Genomic DNA, 18,242 nt, shown 5'->3' with positions numbered 1-18,242 from the left:
CTCCTACTCCTCCACCATCTTTACTCCCTCTTTCTTTCCTCATGTTTTTATCAGCCAGAGTTGATTGATGGTATTGGCCTCCCTCCCATTAGAAAGGAGCTGATCTTTATTCATGATAAAATAAGAAAATATTCATGACAATTATAGTCATTTTTATACCTGGTCATAGCTGGTATGTATAACTACCTTTTCCCACTATCTATTCTGTATTCCTTTTACCTTCAACAAGCCCCTCAGCTGGTCATGGTTATTTACCTGATGGGGTAACTAAATCCTTCATTCCTGAAGAGTCTGGGCCATTAGTAGTACTGCCGGGATTGGACTGTTGTAGCTTTCCATTGACATTAAATTAACCACAGAGCATGGTAACATTAAGAGGTTCCCTAAAGTATCTCTTGTATTCTAGACATGCTCTTCTTCACCTACTTTTGGAGTAATCGTCCAATATCCCCTTGGTAGTCAGGATCAGTCACCTCAGCCAGCAGAGTAACTGCCTTCTTTGCCTATAGATTCAGAGGCCTGAGGAGCCCCAAGTAGCCAAGTGGCAGTCTTAACTTTATGTCTCCTGGTGGAAACATTCCTCCCTCTGGAACTAAGACTTCTAGACCAGCGGAGTATAAGGTCATGGGAACATGAAGCAACAATCTTGCTAGTGGGTCACTAGAGGTAACAGTGAGTGGTGCTACTCCCATTTCCACCCCTTTTTTCCTGAATCCACAAATGCTAGTTATAAGAGAAACAGCACCATATATTGGAAACTGGTTCAGAAAGAACACAGCCTTCTGGGAAAAGTTGTCCCAGGTCTGCAAGTTATTGCCATCAAGCTGGAATTGTAACTGAGTCTTCAAAAGTTCTTTCCAGATAAAGAAGATGTGGTACATATATACAATGAAGTATTATTCATCCATAAAAAAGAATTAAATAATGTCATTTGCAGCAACATAGATGGACTTAGAGACTGTCATACTGAGTGAAGTGAGTCAGACAGAGAAAGACAAATATCATATGATATCACTTATATGTGGAATCTAAAAACAATGGTACAAATGAACTTATTTACAAAACAGAAATATTGTCACAGATGTAGAAAACAAACTTACAGTTACCAGGGAGAAAGTGGGGGGAGGGATAAATTGGGAAATTAGGATTGACATATACACACTACTATATACAAAATAGATAATTAATAAGGAGCTACTGTATAGCTCAGGGATCTCTACTCAATATTCTGTAATGACCTATATGGGAAAAGAATCTAAAAATGAGTGGATATATGCATATGTATAACTGATTCACTTTGCTGTACATGTGAAGCTAACACAACATTGTAAATCAACTATACTCAAAGAAAAAAAAAGTCATTCCACTATTCTATCAAATCAACTGCTTCGAGGATGGTGGGAGATATAGTAAAACCAATGAGTTCTGTAAGCTTAGGTCCAGTACATTTGCAGAGAAGTGAGCTCCTTGGTCAGAAGAAATGCTATGTGGAATATGTGACAGTAGATAAAGCATTCTGTAAGTCCACGAAAGGTAGTTTTGGCAGAAACACTGCATGCAAGGAAGGCAAATCTGTATCCAGAGTAAGAGTCTATTCCAGTAAAAAAAAAAAAAAAAAAAGGTGTTGCCCCTTCATGATGGAAGCTGTCCAGTGTAATCAACTTGCTACCAGGTAGCTGGCTGATAACCCCAGGGAATGGTGCCATATGGACACTCTGTCTCTTCATCTGGCAGGTTGGGCACTCAGCAGTGCCTGTAGCCAGGTCAGCCTGGGTGAGTGGAAGTCCATGTGGCTGAGCCCATGTATCACCTCTATCCCTGCCACCATGGCCACTTTGTCCATGAGCTCTTTGGGTGATGACAGCGTGGCTGGGGAGAGAGGCTGGCTGGTGTCCATAGAATGTGTCATCTTATCCTCTTGACTATTAAAATCCTCCCCAGCTGAGGTCACACTTTGATGAACATTCTCCTTGAACACAAATATGTTCATGTTTTTTACCCATTCAGAGAGACCTATCCACATACCTCTTCCCAAAATTTTCTGTAACTAATTTCCCAATGATGTTTCTTCCAAAGCCCTGATCATCCAACCAAACCATTAGCTATAGCCCATGAATTGGTGTATAATCACATGTCTAACCATTTCTCCTTCCAAGTAAATTAAACAGTCAGGTGCTCTGCTCAAATTCTTCTCACTGGGAGGATTTCTCTTTCCCACCATCCTTCAGGGATACCCCAGAGAGGGGCAGCAGTGTTGCAGCTGTCCACTTTCAAGTGATGCCTGCATACCATGCAGACCCATCTGTAAACAAGGCCCTAGTCTTCTCTTCCTATACTGACTGATTATAGGGAGCTCCCCATGAGGTCGTAGGTGCAGGCTGGGGGCGAGAAGGCAGAGTAGCAGGAGGGGAGATCATGGGCATTTGGGTCACTTCTTCATGTAACTTGATTGTGCCTTCAGGGCCTGCTCAGCTCTAGTCATTATAAACCGCTTCCAGTTGATGATAGAGCTCATCCCACTTTATGGCTTGTTAGGTCAGATAATACCCAGTTCATAAAGGGCAGCTCAAGTCACATGGTAACTTGGTCCATGCTTAGTGTTCAGTCTCCACTAAGGCCCAGTAGTAATCCAAGGGTTGTTTCTCGAAAGGAGATTATCTGTGCGTGATGGCAAGGCTTTGCTCTAAAATACTAAGAGCCCATGCTGCAATTAACCTATAGGGACTCCAAACAGCATCCCTATCTCCCACTGACACCACTGGATCTACTGGATCACGTGGCCCAAGTGGTGGAGCAGCTTTTATGGTAGCCTGGATCTGTTGCAGAGCCTTCTCTTATTCTGGGACCCACTCAAAAGCTTTTTCAAATCCCCTGGTAAATGGGCTCAAGTAACACCCCAAATGAAGAAAATGTTGCCTCCAAAATCCAAAGAGGCACACTAGGCATTGTACCTTTTGAGATATTAAGAGGGTCAGATGTAACAACTCATCCTTTACCTTAAAAAGGATATCTCAACATGCCCCACACCACTGGACCCTAGAAACTTCACTGAAGTATAAGATCCCTTAATTTTTGTCAGATTTATTTCTCAACCTCTCACACACAAATGTCTTACCAATAAGTCTAGAGTAGTTGCTACTTCTTGCTCACTAGGTCCAATCAGTTTAATGTCATCAGTGTAATTGACAAGTGTGATTCCTTGTGGGAGGGAAAGGTGATCAAGTTCACTGAGAACTAAGTTATGATGTAGGGCTAGAGCATTGATATACCCCTGAGGTAGGACAGTGAATTAGTAGTTTGGGCCTTACCAGTGAAAACTGCTTCTAGTGGTCCTTATGGACAGGTAAAGAGAAAAAATAAGTTACCAGCTCAATATCAGGTACCAGGAAATGTGCTAATTTGCTCAAGTAGTTAAACCATATTTGGTAAAGCAGCTGCAATTGGAGTCACCACCTGGTTAAGTTTATGACAATCCACTGTCATTATTCAAAAACTCATCTGTCTTCTGCACAGGCCAAATAGGCAAATTGAATGGGGGTGTGGGTGGAATAACCACCCCCATATCTTTCAAGTCCTGGATTGTGGTACTAATCTCTGCAATCCCACAATGGGTGCAGTGCTGCTTTTTGTTTACTGTTTTCCAAGATAGAAGCAGTTCTAATGGATTCCACTTGGCCTTTCCTACCATAATAGACTCACTCCACAGGTCATGAAACCAGTTGGAGATTCTGTCAGCTGTTAATTATGTCTATCCCAATTATGCATTGTGGAACTGGGGAAATAACTACAGGATGGGTTCAAGCACCCACTTGACCCACTTTAAGATGGACATGAACTAAAACTCCACTGATCACCTGGCCTCCAGAAGTCCCTACTAGCAGACCACAGTGATGTTTTGAGTCCCTTGGAATCAATGTCAGTTCAAAGCCAGTGTCTAGTAGTCTCTAAAAGGTCTATTTCCTTTACCCCAAAGTACAGTTACCCTGGTAAAAAGCTACAGGTCTATTTAGGGAAGACTAGAGAAAGAGCAACAGTATAAATGTTGGCAGTGTTCCAGAACTCTTCCTCAAGGTGGTCTGGCCTCCTCTTCATTCAAGGCATTCCAAGTCTGTAAAGTGGCTCAAGTCTAGGAATTGATTGAGGGGCCGTGACTGTGTTTTTATGATTCAGGTTAGACTTGGGTTCACTTGAACTAGAACTTTTCTGCTTATATAGATCAAGGAAGATGTTAGTAGGCTTCTTGTCTATTTCATTTCTAAAAAGGCCATAATCAACTAACCAATGCCATAGCTCTATTCAGACTATTCTGAGTGCTGCTTTAACTCTGTTGTCCCTCACAGTAACCATGCCCACCTTGCCTTGGTGGTTGAGCCTCCATCACCCAGGGCTCCAATTCCATTGCACTTAGGTTTCCCAATTCAGTGTCCTCAGTTACCACTGTAAGATCCGTCCTGAGGAAAAGAGCAATCCCATAGTTTATACTAGGTGCTGGGGCTCCCTTCACAAATTTATATCTTATAGTCGGTGAAAGTTACGCCTTCTAGATTTTCTCAGGGTGGGCAAGTATGTCTTAAATGACAAGCCCATTTTAACATTCTGATCTTCCTGAACCTTTGAATCTCTTCCTTTACAAAGGCAGGCCTGGCATTTCTAACTCATCACTATGGTCCTACTTTGGGTTCATGTTTCAGCCAATCAACAAAACAAATTGTTTGAGCCCTTTCTAACTCCCCAGGATGCAACATTAAGTGTGGAAAGTTTAAATATCCATTCCCACATATGTTCCCCAGATTTCTATCTATAAATTAGAAAACTCAAGTAGTTCTTTGGAGTAAAGTGCACATCCTCATAGGATATATTTTGTACCTCACTTTTAGGGGCCTGCTGGGACTTTAGTTATGGATCGGCGGGGGGGGTGGGGAGGTGGTCCTCAAAAGAATCAGCATTTTTTCCAAGGCAACTTTGTCGAGGGAGGTCTTTACATTTTCCTGCTGTACAATATATATTTGTTGCTTATTTATTTTATAAATAGTAGTTTGTACCTCTCAATCCCATATCCCTGTCTTGGCCCTTCCCCATCCCTCTCCCCCTGGTAACCACTATTTTTCTTTCTATATACGTGAGTCTCTTTCTTTTTTGTTACATTCATTCATTTGTTTTCTTTTTTAGATTCCACATAAAAGTGATAGCATACTGTACTTTTCTTTCTCTGCCTGACTTATTTCACTATGCATAATACTCTCTAGGTCCATTCACGTTATTACAAATGGCAGAATTTTATATTTTTCTATGGCTGAGTAATTGTTTCCGTATTCTGGCTATTGTAAGTGATGTTGCTGTGAAGATTAGGGTACATATATCTTTTAGAATTAGTGCTTTTGTTTCATTCAGATGTATACCCAGGAGTGACATTGCTGGATCATATGGTAACTCTATTTTTTGTTTATTAAGGACCCCCCATACTGTTCTCCATAGTGGCTGCATCATTTACATTCCCATCAACAGTGTACTAGGGTTCTGTTCTCTCCACATTCTCACCAACATTTGTTATTTGTAGACTTTCCAATGATAACCATTCAGACAAGTGTGAGGACATATCTCATTGTGGTTTTTACTTAGATCTCTCTAATAAATAGCAATGTTGAGCATCTTTTCATGTGTCTGTTGACCATCTGTATGTCTTCTTTAGAAAAATGTCTGTTCGTGTATTTAGTCCATTTTTAATTTTTGTATATTTAGTTGTATGATCTGTTTATGTTTTGAATATTAACCCGTTATTGGTCATATCATTTGCAAATATTTTCTCCAATTCAGTAGGTTGTATTACTATTTTCCTTTTGTTGCTGGTTTCCTTTGCTGTACAAAAGCTTTTAACTTTAATTAGTTCCCATCTGTTTATTTTTCTTTTATTTCTTGTGCTTTTGAAGACAGATCCATCCAAAATATTACTACAATTTATGTCAAAGAATGCTCTGCTTATGTTATCTTCTAGGAGTTTTATGGTTTTCAGTCTTATATTTAGTTCTATAATCCATTTTAAGGTTTTGGTGTGAGGGAATATTCTAATTTCATTGACTTATTTGTAGCTGTCCAGTTTTCCCAGTACGACTTATTGAAGAGAGATTGTAGAATAGACATTCTTGCCTCTTCTGTCATAGATTAATTGACCATATGTCCACAGGTTTATTTTGGGTTCTCTGTTCTGTTCCACTGATGTGTCCATTTTTGTGTCAGTACCATGATGTTTATTGTAGCTTTGAAGTGTAACCTGAAGTCTGGAAGGGTTATAACTCCAGCTTTGCTTTTTTATTCTCAGGATTGCTTCAGCAATGCTGGATCTTTTTGGTTCCATACAAGTTTTAGGATTATTTGTTCTAGTCCTATAGGATATGTCATGTGTATTTGGATAGGGATAGCATTAAATCTGTTGATTGCTTTGGGTAGTATCACCATTTTAACAATATAAATTCTTCCAATCAAAGATCATGGGCTATCTTTCCATTTCTTGGGATAATCTTCAATTTTCTTTATCAGTGTTTTACAGTTTTCAGAGTATAGGTCTTTCACCTCTTTGGTTAAGTTTATAACCAGGTATTTCTTTCTTTTGATGCAATTTTAAGCAGGATTTTTAAAAAGGTTATCTTTCTGCTAGCTTATTATTAGTGGATATAAAAAGAGCAAATTTACTTATATTAGTCTTATATCCTGCACCCTTGCTGAATACATTTATTGGTTCTAATAGTTTTTTAATGGAGATTTTATGGTTTCCTAAATATAATATAATGACATCTGCAAATACTGACAGTTTTAATTCTTCCCTTCCAAACTGGATGCACTTTATTTCTTTTTCTTTCCTAATTGCTGTGGAGAGAACTTCCAATACTATGTTAAATAGAAGTGGCAAAAGTGGGGATTCTCGTCTTGTTCCTGATTTTAGAGGAAAGCCTTTCAGCTTTTTACCATTGAGTATGGTGTTAGCTATGACTCTGTCATAAATGACCTTTAAAATGTTAAGATATATTCCCTTTGAATAAACTTTGATAAGAGGTTTTTTTAATCATGAATGGATGTTGAATTTTATCAAAAGGTTTTTCTGTGACTATTGAAATGATCATATGATTTTTATCCTTACTTTTTGTTAATGTGGTGTGTCACATTGATTGATATGTATATGTTGAACCATCCTTGCATCCCTGGAATAAATTCCACTTGATTATGGTATATCATCCTTTAAATTTATTGTTGAATTCAGTTTGCTAAAATTTCATTGAGGAGTTTTCCATCTATATTCACCAGCAATATTGACCTGTTATTTTCTTTTTTTATTGCATAATTGTGTCATTGTAGAGTGAACTTAGGAGTATACACTCCTCTTCAATTTTTTGGAATAGTTTGAGATGGATGGTTATTAGTTCTTCTTTATATGATTGGTAGAATTCCCCTATGAAGCTGTTGAGTCCTGCCAGTTTCCAGTTAGTTTTCCATAAGAATTGTTCCATATGTAGATATATGTCTGATGAATCTGTGGGGGGAGGTAAACTCCACATCTTCCTACTCAACAATCCTGATCCCCCTCCCTTCAATAATTATGTTAAATGTCAATGGACTAAATGTTCCAATCAAAAGATATAGAGTGGCAGATTGGATAAAAAAACAAAACCCATCTATGTTCTACCTACAGAAGACTCACTTCAGGTAAGACACACACAGACCAAAATGAGTAAATGGTTAAAAATATTTCATGAGAACAGAAATGACAAGAAAGTGGGGGCAACAATACTCTTATTAGACAAAATAGACTTTAAAGGAAAGGCTATAACAAAAGATAAAGAAGGGCATAAATGGGAGGATGGAGTCAAGATTGTGCAGCAGGAGGACACAGAGTTCACATTTCCTCACAACTAGGGCACCTACCAGGCACTGGTGGGAGACCTTGGACACCTAAGGTGACGGGAGGAACCCCTGAGTCACCAGATAGGACTTGGGGGAAAGCAAGGGGCAGTGGAAAAGTGGAGGCAGGACAGGACTGGTGCCCCTGAGGGGCATCTGGGGGAGACGAGAGGTTCCCATGCCTGGAAGGGCACACTCACCACGAAGGGATCAACAGGGAAAGGGAGAGGGAATGCAGCCAGAGTTTCTGCCACAGATTTGATCCCAGGAAGCCTGCTGAGGTTCTGGCAGATCCTCCACCCTCTGAGTCCCCTACCAGCTGCACTTAGCCTAAGTCTAGCCTGCTACCACCCAAGGGCCTTTTCTGGATGTGTGGGTCCTGAGCAAAGGGCCTGCCCCCGTGCTAAGCCCCACCCTCACCTAAGATCAGCCCCACCAAAGCCAAGACCTTTTCTGGCCTTATTTATTTAGCTAGTTTTTGTCATTGTGATTCTGTTTTACCTTGTTGTTCTTTCATTTATATTTTTTCTAATATATTTTCTATTTTTATTATTTTTTTTTTACTCTTTGTTATTTTACTGCTCCTTTTTCTCTTTTTTTTTTGGCAAGCTGTATAGCTTCTGGGATCTTGGTTCACCAGCTGGGAGTAGGGCCTGAGCTCCTGTAGTGGGAGCACCAAGTCCAAACCACTGGACTAACAGAAAACCTCAGACCCCAGGGAATATTCATCAGAGTGAAGTCTCCCAGAGAAAATCATCTTGGCACCGAGCTCTGGCTCTACCCAACTGTCTGCAAACTCCAGTGCTGGAAGCCTCAGGCCAAACAACCAGTAAGACAGGAACACAATCCCACCTATTTAAGAAATGAGATGACAAAAAATGTGTTACAGATGAAGGAGCAAGGCAAAAACCTTCAAGACCAAATAAATGAAGAGGAAATAGGCAACTTACCTGAAAAAGAATTCAGAATAATGATAATAAAGATGATCAAAAATGTCAGTAATAGAGTGGAGGCATGAATTAGGAAATACAAGAAATGTTTAACATAGACCTAGAAGAAGTAAAGAACAACCAGTGGTGAACAACACAATAACTGAAATGAAAAATACACTAGAATGAATCAATAGCAGAATGTTGAGGCAGAAGAACAAATAAGTGAGCTGGAAGATAGAATGGTGGAAATAATTGCTGAGGAGCAGAATAAAAAGAAAAAAGAATGAAAAGAATTGAGGACCATCTCAGAGACCACTGGGACAACATTAAATGCACCAACATTCAAATTATAGGGGTCCCAGAGGAAGAAGAGAAAGAGAAGTGGTCTGAGAAAATATTTGAAGAGATTATAGTCAAAAAATTGCCTGACATGAGAAAGGAAATAGCCACCCAAGTGCAGGAAGCACAGAGAATCCCATACAGGATAAATCCTAGAATAAACATGCCAAACAACACAATCAAACTAATAAATATTAAATTCCAAGAAAAAATATTAAAAGCAGCAAGGGAAAAACAACAAATAACATACAGGGAAATCCCCAGTTTATCAGCTGATTTTTCAGCAGAAACTCTGCAGACCAGAACGGAGTGGCAGGATGTATTTAAACCGATGAAAGGGAAAAACTTACAACCAAATTACTCTACCCAGCTAGGATCTCATTCAGATTCAACAAAGAAATCAAAAACTTTACAGGCTAGCAAAAGCTAAGAGAATTCAGCACCACCAAACCAGCTTTACAACAAATGCTAAAGGAACTTCTCTAAGTGGAAAACACAAGAGAAGAAAAAGACCTACAATAACAAACCCAAAACAGTTAAGAAACTGGTAATAGGAACATACATATCGATAATTACCCTGAATGTAAATGATTAAATGTTTCAACCAAAAGACACAGACTGGATGAATGGATACAAAAACAAGACCTGAATATATGCAGTCTACAAAAGAGTCACTTCAGACCTAAGGACACATACAAAATGAAAGTGAGGGGATGAAAAAATGTATTCCATGAAAATGGAAATCAAAAGAAAGCTGGAGTAACAATACTCATGTCAGATAAAATACACTTTAAAATAAAGACTGTTATAAGAGATAAGGAAGGATACTACACCACCCCCATCAAGGGATCAATCCAAGAAGAAGATATAACAATTATAAATATGTATGCACCAAAGATAGGAGCACCTCAATATATAAGCAAATGGTAATAGCCGAAAATGGGAAATCAACAATAACACAGTAATAGTGGGGGACTTTAACAACCACTTACACCAAATGGACAGATCATCCAGAAAGAAAATAAATAAGGAAACACAAACTTCAAATGACACATTAGACCAGATAGATTTAATTGATATTTATAAAACATTCCACCCAAAAGCAGCAGACTACACTTTCTTCTCAAATGCACATGGAACATTCTCTGGGATAGATCACATCTGGGTCACAAATCAAGCTTTTGTAAATTTAAGAAAACTGAAGTCATATCAAGCATCTGTTCTGACCACAACACTATGAGACTAGATATCAATTACAGGGAAATAAACTGTAAAAAAAAAAAAAAAAAGAAAAACTCAAAAACATATGGAGGCTAAACAGTGCACTGCTAAATAAACAAGAGATCACTGAAGAAATCAAAGAGGAAATCAAAAAATACATAGAAACGAATGACAATGAAAACACAACAACCCAAAACCTATGGGATGTAGTAGAAGCAGTTCTAAGAGGGAAGTTTATAGCAATTCAATCTCTCCTTAAGAAACAAGAAAAATCTCAAACAAAAATTCTAAACTTACACCCAAAGCAACTAGAGAAAAAAAAATAAATCAAAACCCAAAGTTAGTAGAAGGAAAGGGTTCTTTGAGAAGAAAAACAAAATTGATAAACCATTAGCCAGACTCATCAAGAAAAAAAGGGAGAGGACTCAAATCAATAAAATTGGAAACAAAAAAGGGTAAGTAACAACAGACACTGCAGAAATACAAAGGATTATAAGAAACTACTACAAGCAACTATATGTCAATAAAATGGACAACCTAGAGGAAATGGAAAAGGTCATAGAAAGGTACAATTTTCCAAGACTGAGCCAGGAAGAATTAGACAATAGAAATAGACCAATCACAAGTACTGAAATTGAAACCATAAATAAAAATCTTCCAACAAACAAAAGTCCAGGACCAGATGGCTTCATAGGCATATTCCATCAAACATTTAGAGAAGAGCTAACACTTATCCTTCTTAAACTCTTCCAAAAAATTGCAGAGGGAGGAACAATCCCAAACTCATTCTACGAGGCCACCATCACCCTGATACCAAAACCAGACAAAGATATGACAAAAAAAGAAAATTACAGCAGACCAATATCACTGATGAACATAGATGGAAAACCCTCAGCAAAATATTAGCAAGCAGAATCTAACAATACATTAAAAGGACCATCCACCATGATCAAGTGGAATTTATCCCAGGAATGCAAGGCTTCCTCAATGTATGCAAACCAATCAGTGTGATACACCTTATTAACAAATTAAACAATAAAAACCATATGATCATCTCAATAGATGCAGAAAAAAAGCTTTTGACAAAGTTCCCATTTATGATAAAAAATCTCTCCAAAAAGTGGGCATAGATGGAACCTACTTCAACATAACAAACCCACAGTAAACATCATTCTCAATGGTGAAAAACTGAAAGCATTTCCTCTAAGATCAGGAACAAGACAAAGATATCCACTCTTGCCCCTATTCAGCATAGTTTTGTAAGTCCTAGCCTGACAATCAGAGCAGAAAAAGAATAAAAGGAATCCAAATTGGATGATATGAAGTAAAACTATCACAATTTGCAGATGACATGATACTATATATAGAAAATACTAAAGATGCCACCAGTAAACTAATAGAGCTCATCAATGAACTTGGTAAAGTAGCAGGATACAAAACTAATGCACAAAAATCTCTAGATTCCTATACGCTAACAATGAAAAATCAGAACACGAAATTAAGGAAACACTCCAATTTACCAGTGCAACAAAAAGAATAAAATACCTAGGAATAAACCTGCTTAAGGAGGCAAAAAGACCTGTATGCAGAAAACAATAAAACACTGATGAAAGAAATCAAAGATGGCACAAACAGATGGAGAAATATACTATGTTCTTGCATTGGAAGAATCAATATTGAGAAAAATGACTATACTATCCAAAGCAATCTACAGATTCTATGCAACCTTTATCAAATTACCAATTGCAGTTTTCACAGAATTAGAACAACAAATTTTACAATTTGTATGGAAGCACAATAGATCTCGAATAGCAAAAGCAATCTTGAGAAAGATATACGGAGCTGGAGAAATCAGAATCCCTGACTTCAGACTATACTACAAAGCTATAGTAGTCGACAGTATGGCACTGGCACAAAAACAGAAATGTATATCAAGGGTACAGGATAGAAAGCCCAGAGATAAACACATGCACCTATGGTTACCTAATCTATGAATAAGCAGGCAAGAACATACAATGGATAAAAGACAGCTTCTTCAATAAGTGGTGCTGGGAAAACTGGACAGCTACATGTAAAAGAATGAAATTTGAACACTACATAAGACTATACACGAAAATAAACTCAGAATGAAATATAGACCTAAATGTAAGACTGGACACTATAAAACTCTTAGAGGAAAACATAGGAAAAACACTCTCTGACATAAACCCCAGTAAGATCTTTTTTGACCCACCTCTTAGAGAAATGAAAATAAAATCAAAATGAACAAATGTGACCTAATTAAACTTAAAAGCTTTTGCACAGCAAAGGAAACAATAAACAAGATGAAAAGAGAACCCTCAGGATGGGAGAAAATATTTTCAAACGAGGAAGTGGACAAAATGTTGATCTCCAAAATATACAAGCAGCTCATGGAGCTCAATATGAAGAAAACAAACAACCAAATAAAAAAATGGTGGAAGACCTAAATAAACATTTCTCCATAGAAGACATACAGATGGCCAACAAACACATGAACAGATGCTCAACATCACTAATTATTAGAGAAATGCAAATCAAAACTACAATGTGGTATCACCTCACACCGTTCAGAATGGTCATCATAAAAAAATCTAGAAACAATAAATCCTGGAGAGGGTGTGGAGAAAAAGGAACCCTCTTGCACTGTTGGTGGGAATGTAAATTGATACAGCCATGGTGGAGAACAGTATGGAGTTTCTGAAAAAACAAAAATAGAACTACCATATGACCCAGGAGTCCCACTACTGGGCATATACCTGAGAAAACCATAATTTTCCCAGTGATTTTTGCAGCACTATTTACAATAGCCAGGACTTGGAAACAACCTAAATGTCCAAAAACAGATGAATGGAAAAAGAAGATGTGGTACATATATACAATGGAATATTACACAGCCATAAAAAGAACAAAATTGGGTCATATGTAGAGTTATGGATGGACCTAGAGTCTATCATACAGAGTGAAGTAAGTCAGAAAGAGAAAAAAAAATATTGTATATTAACGCATATATGTGGAATCTAGAAAAATGGTACAGAAGAACCTATTTATAGGACAGAAATAGAGATGTAGAGGTAGAGAATGGACACGTGGACACAGACGGGGAAGGGGAGCATGGGGTGAATTGGGAGATTAGGATTGATATATATACACTACCATGTGTAAAATACATAGCTAGTGGGAACCTGCTCTATAGCTCAGGGAGCTCAGTTTGATGCTCTGTGATGACCTAGATGGTGGAACTGGGGGTGGGGGGTTGGAGGAAGGTCCAGGAGGGAGGGAATATATGCATACATATAGCTGACTCACTTCATTTTACAGCAGAAACTAACACAACATTGTAAAGCAATTATACTCCAATAAAAATAAATAAAAATAAGGAGATCAATACAAGAAGAAGCTATTACACTTGTTACTATATATGTACCCTATACAAGAGCAGCTAAATATATAAAGCAAATATTAACAAACATAAAGGAAGAAATTGATTCTTGATTCAATTTTAGTGGGTTGCATGTTTCTAGAAACTTGTCCATTTCTTCTAGGTTGTGGAATTGGTTGGCATATAATTGTTCAGAGCATTCCCTTATGGTTTTTTGTGGTATCAGTTGTTTTGTCTCCTTTTTCATTTCTTATTTTGTTTGTGTTCTCTCTCTTTTCTTCTTTGTAAGCCTGGCTGCAAGTTTATCAATCTTGCTTATCCTTTCAGAGAAACAACTGTTGGTTTTATTGAATTTTTCTATTGTTTTTTAAATCTCTATTTTATTTATTTCCTCTCTGATCTTTATTTCTTTCCTTCTGCTGACTTTAGGTTTTGTTTGTTCTTCTTTTTCTAATTCTTTTAAGCAGTAGATTATGTTGTTTATTTGAGATTTTTCTTGTTTTTGAGGAAGGCCTGTATTGCTATGAACTTCCCTTTAATAGCTGCTTTTGCTGAATCCCATAGATTTTGTATGATTGTGTTTTCATTGTCATTTGTCTCAATGTATTTTTTAATTTCCTCTTTGATTTCATCGCTGACCCATTGGTTTTTTAGTAACAAGTTGTTTAGTCTCCATGTAATCATTTTTTTTCCTCATTTCTTTTTCTTTGGTTAATTTCTAGTTTCATGCTGCTGTGGTCAGAAAAGCTGCTTGGGATAATTTCTGTACTCTTAAATTTGTTGAGGCTTCCTTTGTGCCCAAGTATGTGGTCAATTCTAGAGAATGTTCCATGTGCACATTAAAATAATGTGTATTCTGGGTTTTTTGGTTGTAATATCTTGAAAATATCAAGTTTAACTTTTCTTTTGTATCACCTAGTATCTCTGTTGCCTTATTGATTCTTTGCCTGAAAGATCTGTCCATTGATGTCAGTGGGGTGTTAAAGTCTCCTACTATTATTTTATCCCTGTCAATTTCTCCTTTTATGTCTGTTATTATTTGTTTTATGTATTTGGGTGCTCCTATATTAGGTACACTTATGTTGACAAGTGTAAAATCCTCTTCCTGTATTGATCCTTTTATCATTATATAATGTCCTTCTTTATTTTTCTTTATGACCTTGTTTTAAAGTCTACTTTGTCTTCTATGAGTATTGCCACCTCCACTTTCTTGTCATTTCCATTTGCATTAAATATCTTTTTCCTTCCCTTCACTTTCAATCTATATGTGTCCTTTGCACTAAAAATGGGTCTCTTGTAGGCAGCATATCATAGGCTCTTGTTTTTTTTATCCAGTCTGCCACTTTGTGTGATTGGAGCATTTAGTTCATTGACATTTAGGGTAATTATTAATAGATATGTATTTATTGCCATTTTAAACCTTGTTTTCCTATTGATTTTATATTTCTTCTTTGTCCTGTTCTTTTTCTTTTTCCTTTTGTGCCTTGATGATTTTCTTTTGTATAATACTTAAGTTCTCTCTTTTTTTTTTTTTGTAAATCTATTTTATATTTTTCTTTGTGGTTACCCTGTTTTTCAAGTATATTAACCGCTTCCTAGATCTACTTGCTTTAGACTCATAGTCATATAAGCCCATAGATATTCTAGGGAAAAAGAAATCTACATTTTCTTTTTTTTTTTTTTTTTGTGGTACGTGGGCCTCTCACTGTTGTGACCTCTCCCATTGCGGAGCACAGGCTTCGGACATGAAGGCTCAGCAACCATGGCTCACAGGCCCAGCCACTCCGCGGCACGTGGGATCTTCCCAGACCGGGGCATGAACCCGTGTCCCCTGCATCGGCAGGCAGACTCTCAACCACTGCGCCACCAGGGAAGCCCTGAAATCTACATTTTCTTACTCTCCTCCCCCACATTTAATAATTTTTATATCCTTTTTTACATCTTCATGTTATCATCACTTTCACAGAAAACATTTTGATTTTTTTTAATCTGTGTGCTGGCTTAGTTATGTGATATATTTTCCAACTGTGATTTTCTCTTTCCTATAGATTTTTACTTCTTTACTGTTTAGAGAAGACCTTTCAATATTTTCTTTAGGATAGTTTTAATTTTGCATATTCTCTTATTTTTTGCTTGTTTGAGAAATTCTTTACCTCTCTTTCTATTCTAAATGATAATCTTGCTGGGTAGAGTATCCTAGGTTTCAGATTTTTCCCTATCAGGACTTTTTGAATATCTCTTGCTACTCCCTTCTGACCTGAAATGTTTCTGTAGAGAAATCAGCTGATAGCCTTATGTGGGTTCCCTTATAATTAACTCTTTATTGTTCTCTTGTTGCGTTTAGAATCCTCTCTTTAACTTTTGCCATTTTTATTATATGTCTTTTGGTTTATCTTTTTTGCGACCCTCTGTGCTTCCTGTACCTGGATATCTGTTTTCTTCATTAGGTTTAGGAAGATTTCAGCCATAATTTCTTCAAATACCTTTTTGATCTCCTTTTCTTTTTTCTCCCCTTCTGGAATCCCTATTATGAATAGGTTGGCATGCTTTATAGTATCCCATGGATCTCTTATATTGCTTTCATATTTTTTTCATTTGGCTTTCTGTCTGCTGTCCTGATTGGGTGATTTTCATTATTCTATCTTCCAGGTCACTTATTCATTCTTCTCCATTATTCATTCTGCTATTCATTGCCTTTAGCTCAGCTTTCATTTCTGCAAATGAGTTTTATAGTTTTTCTTGGTTCTTCTTTATAGTTTTTAGTTTCTTTTTACAGTACTCTGCATTTCTGTTGATAGACTTTCTTAATTTCTTCAGTAAGTATTTTTATTATCTCCTTTCTGAAATCAGTGTCTATTAGAATGAAGAGGTCTGCTTCGTTGTTTCTTCTTTTAGGAGAATGCTTTTGGTCTTTTAACTGGGTGAGATTCTTCATTTTACTTATATTTCTCTTACTCTGTGAGTTTAGGAGAAACAATTATCTACTGTGGTCTTGGAGGGCTCTTTATACGTGGGGTCATCCCTGTGTAGCTTATGTGGGTTTAATATATATGGTGGGAGGGCTGTTTTTAGTATGGATACCTGTTGCCTCTTTCCTCACTGTGTGCTGGTCTTTATCCCCTTGATGGGGGGTGTGCAGATGTGGTTGCTGGTGCCTGGTCTTGGAGTTCTCGGTGGCAGTGGATGGCTCAGATACACCCCCAGGACATGTGATGTGACCAGTGGTGGCTCTTAACCACTCCTGGGTTGCATGAGGGAGGCAGCTGGAGCTCTTGACTACTCCTGGGGTCAGGGAGGGAGTTGGCAGGGGCCCACAGCCACTCTTTGTTTCCAAGAGGGAGTCATTGGTGGCCCGAGATCACTCCTGTATTCCAGGAGGGAGTTGTCAGAGGAGGGAGTGGGTGGAGGCCTGCAACTGCTCCTGGGGTCTGGGAAGGTGTCAGTGAGGGCTCTTGACAACACCTGGCATCAAGGTGGGTGGTGGTGGAGGCTCGTGACCACTCCTGGAGCCCATGCAGGCAGTGTCTTGCCCTCTGGGAGCACACAGGGAAAAAGCTACCATCCAGATCCTGCCCCTCCCCTGTGCACCCCACCCAAACAATGGTAACTGGTCTTTAAGACAGCTCAGGCTTCCTCTGCATTCCAGCCATGGTCATACTGGATTCCTGCCCTTCCTCCCCCAGTCTGTCTCCACATAGCCAACCCCAGTCTTCTGCCTGGTTCTGATCTCTGGAGCCCGAGTTCCAGCATCCAGCCCCTGCCAGCACTGGTGGGCATGCGTGTCAGGCTGGGGAGTACAGGGCGACAGCACTGACTCATCTGTACAGTTCTCCTTCTTCTCTGGCTGCTGCAAACTGGCTGCTGCATTCTCCTCTGAGGCTCTGAACCTCTGAAGCTACCCTTCTGTCCTGGCCAATTTCCCTGCAAGTGAGGTGGTTTCCCTGGGTGCAGGAATCTTTCTTCTTTCACAACTCCCTCTTAGGGGCACAGGTCCCTTCTTGATTCCTTTTTTGCTTTTTTTTTCTTTTATCCTACCTGGTTACATGGAGATTGTCTTGCCCTTTCATCAGCCTGAGGTCTTTTGCCAACGTTCAGTAGATATTCTGTGAGAATCATTCCACACGTAGATGTATTTTTGTTGTAGATGTGGGCAAGGGTGAGGTTCATGTCCTACTACTTTGCCATCTTGATTGCTCTTTATTGTAGTTTTGATTTTCATTTCTCTAATAATTAGTAACGTTGAGCATCTTTTCTTGTGCCTATTGGCCATTTGCATGTCTTCCTTGGAGAAATGTTTATTTAGGTCTTCTGCCCATTTTTTGTTTGGGTTGTTGTTGTTGTTATTGATTTGTATGAGCTGTTTGAGAAAACACATTCTTTTCAAGTGCATTCATTATGTAAAACAGTATGGAGATTCCATAAATAAACTAAAATAGAGTTACAATATGATCCAGCAATCC

General features: G+C 38.2%; 1 pseudogene; it reads right to left on the bottom strand.

Moving 5' to 3' along the window:
- Positions 1-503: 503 nt before the first annotated feature.
- LOC137223036 (uncharacterized) lies at positions 504-17,949 on the bottom strand (annotated as a pseudogene).
- Between the last annotated feature and the right edge of the window lie 293 nt (positions 17,950-18,242).

This window comes from Pseudorca crassidens, chromosome 4 (genome assembly GCF_039906515.1).
Source record: "Pseudorca crassidens isolate mPseCra1 chromosome 4, mPseCra1.hap1, whole genome shotgun sequence".
In the NCBI taxonomy this organism is placed as follows: domain Eukaryota; kingdom Metazoa; phylum Chordata; class Mammalia; order Artiodactyla; family Delphinidae; genus Pseudorca; species Pseudorca crassidens.
The sequence above is the reverse complement of the archived record's forward strand: the minus strand, read 5'-3'. Positions and strand labels throughout refer to the sequence as shown.